Source organism: Petromyzon marinus, unplaced genomic scaffold (genome assembly GCF_048934315.1).
Source record: "Petromyzon marinus isolate PM22_M1 ecotype Great Lakes invasive population unplaced genomic scaffold, UKy_Petmar_22M1.pri1.0 PM_G_Scaffold_11, whole genome shotgun sequence".
In the NCBI taxonomy this organism is placed as follows: Eukaryota; Metazoa; Chordata; class Hyperoartia; order Petromyzontiformes; family Petromyzontidae; genus Petromyzon; species Petromyzon marinus.
In genome coordinates, this window is record NW_027422662.1 from 1699799 (window position 1) to 1706076 (window position 6278).

At 44.6% G+C, this 6278-nt stretch overlaps 1 long non-coding RNA gene across 1 annotated transcript; it reads right to left on the minus strand.

Moving 5' to 3' along the window:
• Nucleotides 1–308: 308 nt before the first annotated feature.
• On the minus strand, nt 309–2921 carry LOC142908997 (uncharacterized). Its single transcript, XR_012932054.1, has 4 exons — nt 2846–2921; nt 2477–2542; nt 2135–2243; nt 309–1440 (listed from the first exon to the last, which is right to left on the minus strand). It is a non-coding gene; the product is annotated as an uncharacterized LOC142908997 (long non-coding RNA).
• Between the last annotated feature and the right edge of the window lie 3357 nt (nt 2922–6278).

Consider the following 6278-nt stretch of genomic DNA (forward strand, 5'->3'; position numbering starts at 1 on the left):
AGGTTACAAGCATCGCTCCCCAAAGGTGTGTATGGGATCTGTGGGGTCAAACACACCATTCTCTCCAAAACTAGCACACTGTGTCATCACACCATCACACCAAAATATCACTAAACCATCTCTCCACATCACCTTTCTCATCACACCACACCACCATCATTTAAATACTCCATCATAGAGCCTCATCATGTCTCTATACCATCACAAGACACCATCTCTCTAGAACATTCCACTACTTCACTTCTTTATAAAACAACACCATCTCCCAACACCATCACCCAATCTCTCGACCATCCCACTCATGCAAGCACTTGAAGTGGTCATTTATTAACAATGAAGACAGAATGATATAAATCAGTCACATTAATTATTTATGTTAGTTGATTGGAAGTTGCCATTCCAGTTGCCCATTATGGGCACTGCAGTGAAATTTGTCATCATTATGGGCTTCCAGATCGTTAAAGTGGAACATGTGGAAACTATTGCCAGTGATGATTGTTGCCAACATATATCAAATCTTCACAGTCGATCACAGCCTTAAGTGCATGTATGGGGTTTGTGAGGATATTTGAGGATGTAACATGGATTTTGATTCTGTAGGGGTTTGGGATATTTAGACGTTATGGCTACACGTACAATGTGATCAAAGTATTGATGGATAAGGCCTTATGTTAACATCAGGTGATTGTGTATATTCATGTGTGTGCTAACCAAGTTTGAATGAGTGAACGTGGATGTCTGCATCTGTACACAGATGTGTGAGTATGTATTTGCATGTGCATGTCTGAATATTCCTGTGGTTATCTTTGCTTGAACAGAAGATAATTGGGGAGTTGAAAGACTTCCGCAGGGTGAAGCATCTCCAGGAGGAGAAGGACCTTGCAACGGAGAAACGCCTCATGGTAGAGGAGCGCCTATTTGAGGTGCAGTGGCTTGCCAGGGTGAAGTGCCGCAAAGAGGAGAAGTGCTTCCGAGACTATCTCCTCAAGAGGCGCCTCGTTAAAGGGAAGTGCTTCACGGATGCGAAGCGTCTTTGCGAAATGAAGTGTCTTGAAGAGAACCGTCTGGAGGAGGATGAGGAGGAGAAGAAGTGTCTCACCAACATGAAGAGCGTCAAGGAGGAGAAGCGCCTCTTGGAGGAGAAGCACCTTGAGGAGGAACAGTGCCACGTCAGGACTGCTACCACCACCGCCGCCTTTCCGCACACCGTGCACCTGAAGGGTTTCACTCCCTTGTGTGTTCTATGGTGGGTCTGAAGAACTGATGGCCAAGCAAATGTCTTCCCACAAACAGTGCACTTGAAGGGTTTCTCTCCTGTGTGAGTTCTCTGGTGCTGTGTCAAATTTCCAGTCCGATCCGTGCTGTATGCACGCTGGTCGCATTGTTGACTTGTCGTACCGAGCTGCGCTGACTGCCTTTCTTCCATCAGACCAGCGCCAGCTGCAGACAGAAAAAAATAATATCCACACCATCTACACGACAGTATCGAGGCACAGAGGAATGCATATATAGTCACATGTGACTTACACGTCTATATTAATATATTTATGATGTAGTAAAAACGTTTCCCAAATTCATCACAGGGCTGTGATGGCACACAATGAGAGGGCAAATGGTTATAAACATGCCTGGAAGTCCTCGTATCTTCAAAATGAATGTTCACCCAAAACTCCGAGTACACAATTTCGGCTGTCTGGCTACAAACGGAATATTTATGAGAGCTAAATTCAGCTGACATAGCAAAGGATTTTGAAAACAATACTATTTGTGTTATGCTGAAATGCATGAATTAATGTTCAATCGCAACTCAGATGTCCTTGAATGCTGGGATGACCAGTTCCGACTTCAGCTGCATGTGTGTGCTGTGTTCACCTCCTGTTTCCATCCTTAGTAAGAGTTCCAGAGGAAAATAAAAATAAACTATTGTTTTGATATAATCTCCGTGTTCAATAGAGTTGATAGACTTGACTGCAAATACAAATTTTACACGGTCACACACTGGCGGTGGCGTGTCTAGAATCATGCCTGGCCACCTTCATCTGCTCAGCATTAATGCTTCCTCACTACACCAAGTAATTAATCGAGGATCAATTAACATAGCCGAGACTAACTGGTGAGATGTTAACTACCTCACCTGGTATACAGGAAGTCATGGGTTCGATCCCGACACTGACGCCTGCTGTATATCTGGAGTTTGCGCGTCTTTGACCGATAAACATTGACACACGTATTCTTGGTTCTTTCTGTAAAGTTACGTAGACAGAAAATAACAATAACAGATAATACAATTACATTAAATAAAGAGCACTTGTGTTGCAATCAAAACGTGTGTTTTTTTGCTTTATTTACTATTTTTTACGTTTATTGTTATTTCATTTTCTATCTACGTGACTTTACCGAAAGAACCAAGAATATTAATTCCTGCAGTCACCAAAGTTTTAAGTCAAAACATTCACACACGTTGACAAAGCCTCACCTTGTGTTGTTGTGGGCAGGTCGCTTCTGATAACAAGAGCGGTATAGCAGCGCAAGCGGGCTTGGCCTGGGAACAAAAGAAAATAAAAACTGCGTGAATATTGACAATAAAACAAAGTTACAAAGTGGCGAGCCGGGTGAAGACAAATTAAACTTAAGCGAGATAATTAAAGTGAATGCAATCAGGCGAGGGCAGGAGGCAAGGCCCCGCGTGGCTAGGCCCCGCGTTGTAAAGTTCCAACCTGGACATCGATTCCCATGCTCGCTGCTACTCAACTGACATCCCTACGAGAGAGAGGCTCTACCTTGGTAAACAACAACAACCACCACCACCACAACGACCACCACCACAACGATGAGAATTTCTCACCTCGGATTTCAGTGCAAGCGCGCACACGGCAGCTTCCTGTTACCTCGCGACAGCAGGAAGTAGTATGACGTCACTTCCCTCCCACGAGCGGCTCTGTAACTGAATAAATTATGTTAATGAAACCGGAACATACGTCGAGGGATGGGGGCGTGGGCGCTGAAACCGTCGCAATATAATCGCGACGGCTTCAACGGATACATTATGTTAATGAGCCACCAGTCACTGGACGTAGCTTTGCCCAAATAAGGATTGCCACTGGAGCAATATCGGCAGTGACCCATGCGGAGGGGACGTCACGCTCGAGAGCGCGGGGGACGGGGGAGGGGTGAATACCTTGGTGACATGACGTCACTAGCGATGTAGACCTCCCCCTGGCGTTTCACGCCGATGAGGTAATTAAGAGTGGTGACGTCACAGAGTTGGAGTTTAAGTTGATTTAGATTCATTTTCCATTGCTCCCTCCCTTGAGTGTGTGAGCTCAGCAACAACGTGGACATTATTGTGTATACACTGTGTGTGTGTACACTGTGTGTGTGTACACTGTGTGTATACACTGTGTGTGTGTGTACACTGTGTGTGTACACCGTGTGTGTGTACACTGTGTGCGTGTATACTGTGTGTGTACACTGTGTGTATACACTGTGTGTGTGTACACTGTGTGTGTGTACACTGTGTGTGTCACTGTGTGTCGCTGTGTGTGTCACTATGTGTGTCACTGTGTCACTGTGTGTGTGTACACTGTGTGTGTACACTGTGTGTGTGTACACTGTGTGTGTCACTGTGTGTCGCTGTGTGTGTCACTATGTGTGTCACTGTGTGTGCGTCACTGTTTCACTGTGTGTGTGTACACTGTGTGTGTGTGTACACTATGTGTATACACTGTGTGTGTCACTGTGTGTCACTGTGTGTGTACACTGTGTGTGTGTACACTATGTGTATACACTGTGTGTGTGTACACTGTGTGTGTACCCTGTGTGTGTTCACTGTGTGTGTACACCGTGTGTACACTGTGTGTGTGTACACTGTGTATACCCTGTGTGTGTGTACACTGTGTATACACTGTGTATGTGTACACTGTGTGTGTCACTGTGTGTGTACACTGCGTGTGTACACTGTGTGTGTCACTGTGTGTGTACACTGTGTGTGCACACTGTGTGTGTACACTGTGTGTGTACACTGTTTGTATACACTGTGTGTCACTGTGTGTCGCTGTGTGTGTCACTGTGTGTGTCACTGTGTCGCTGTGTGTCACTGTGTCGCTGTGTGTGTGTGTCACTGTGTGTCACTGTGTGTGTGTGTCACTGTGCCTGGCACAAGCGTCGTGGTGACGTCACCGCCACTTAGTGGCGAATGTTATGTCACTGTGTCACTGTGTGTCACTGTGTGTGTGTACACTGTGTGTGTACACTGTATGTGTGTACACTGTGTGTACAGTGTATGTACACTGTGTGTACAGTGTGTATACTCTATTTGTACCCTGTGTGTGTACAGTGTGCACTGTGTATACACTGTGTGTGTGTGTACACTGTGTGTGTACACTGTGTATACACTGTGTGTGTACACTGTGTATACAGTGTGTGTGTACACTGTGTGTGTACACTCTGTGTGTGTACACTGTGTGTACACTGTCTGTGTACACTGTGTGTGTACATTGTGTGTACACTGTATGTGTGTTCACTGTGTGTCCGCATTGAACCGAACCCCCGGCAAGGCCATCTACTTAATGACGAGAGAAAATTCACACGAAATGTCATTTTCAATTAAGTCTTCCAGATGTAAATTGATACAAGCTTTTAATGAAGAAATAAAATCATCTAATTCAAAACACAACACAATTCAAAGATGTTTCATTTTAAAACTTCAAAACAGAGCACCGGGTGCTTGCGTGAATGCGTCCTTTGTGTGCAAATGTTGTGACTTTCCTGGCCTGAAGGCCGTCAATGTGTTGGACCCTTATTGGTGCACAGCGTCAACAACAGCAGTGGGGTTTGCTTCAACCGATAGGTACGAACATCCAGACGTCAATCAGCAAGACACATTTCTAGTCCTAGTTAGACAAAATCTACGTCAACACGTAAGACAAAACTACAATTCGTGTTGTAGAGAATGTACCTCCTCCTATACGTGTAACTTTTAAGTGGTATGCCTTGTAACTGATGAATGATCCGAGGGTGCTACCTATTTCAAAGACAATGCGTTGCTCCAGATGCTTCGTGGAACACAAAAACACCATTTGACCTGTATCACAAGAACAATGGGTCTCACCTGAGTTCTCTGTACAGGTTACTTTCAAACACACACGCACACTTTGTCCTAACATCACTTATTCAATGTTTGACCCTTACAGATCAAATGTTACAAATATGCACAAAATCAGACACGTATACATTCTAAATTATTGACAGGCATATTAACAAAATTGGATTACTGCAGTGAAATATACTGCATCACGTTACATCGTATTAACAAGAAGCTTTTAAAAAAAAGCTGCACAGTCTGCTTCACAGTGTATGTAAAACATACTGTTGTGTCATTCAAAACGAGTAGGCCATTGCATGCTGGCGTGTGAGTGAAAATTTAGCAAATTCTAAACATTACCTACAAACTACACAACTGAGATGACACATCAATCATCGCCCCTATTGACAGGCTCTTGTCCACATGCAGGCCAGTGCAGGGCCACCACCTTGTGCCACACAGGGGCAGCTGCTACTTGGGGATGCTAGAGCGTTTGAGATACAAAACTCCGAGTTGCTGAGGCGATTAAGCAAGCACCATGTAAAAGCAATTATTATGATAACATAGTGAATGCTTGAGGGCTTATTGTCTCTCGCTCCTGGTTAAAGATCTACGCAACCCACGGGCCCACAAAGTGTTCAACTTTGCATTCTTGTCATTAAAGGCCTGTGACAAAGGTGCATCTATTGGGGCAACATCGTCTCTGGCTTACACATCTACCGGGTCTCCACTTGACTTTATATTGTCTAGGAGCAAGTCCACCCACACTTCACTTCCACAAACTGCTGGGAGTTGCCTCACTCTGACTCACAGTCAGAATTCTCCTCCTGCTTCACGATGTGAAGGTCCCATTTTGGAGTTGAATCTTCATCTTCACATTTTACCTTCACTTCTTCGCTCATCACTTCTTCACATTTCACCTTCACCTCTTCATATTTCAGCTTCACCTCTTCATATTTCACCTTTATACCTTTAAAGTGTCTAAGCTGGGATTTTCGTCCGGTTCTTGTTTCATGAGGGATGGGCTCATTGCGGCACTTTGACTTTCACAAGCTGATTTCAGACTCCACTCCTTGTGGATCTTCTGATGCTTCTGTGTTCTCTGGTGTACTTGAAGGTTTGATGAATCTGCAAACGGCTTCCCGCACAGAGTACACTTGAAGGGTTTCTCTCCCGTGTGTGTTCTCTGGTGTTT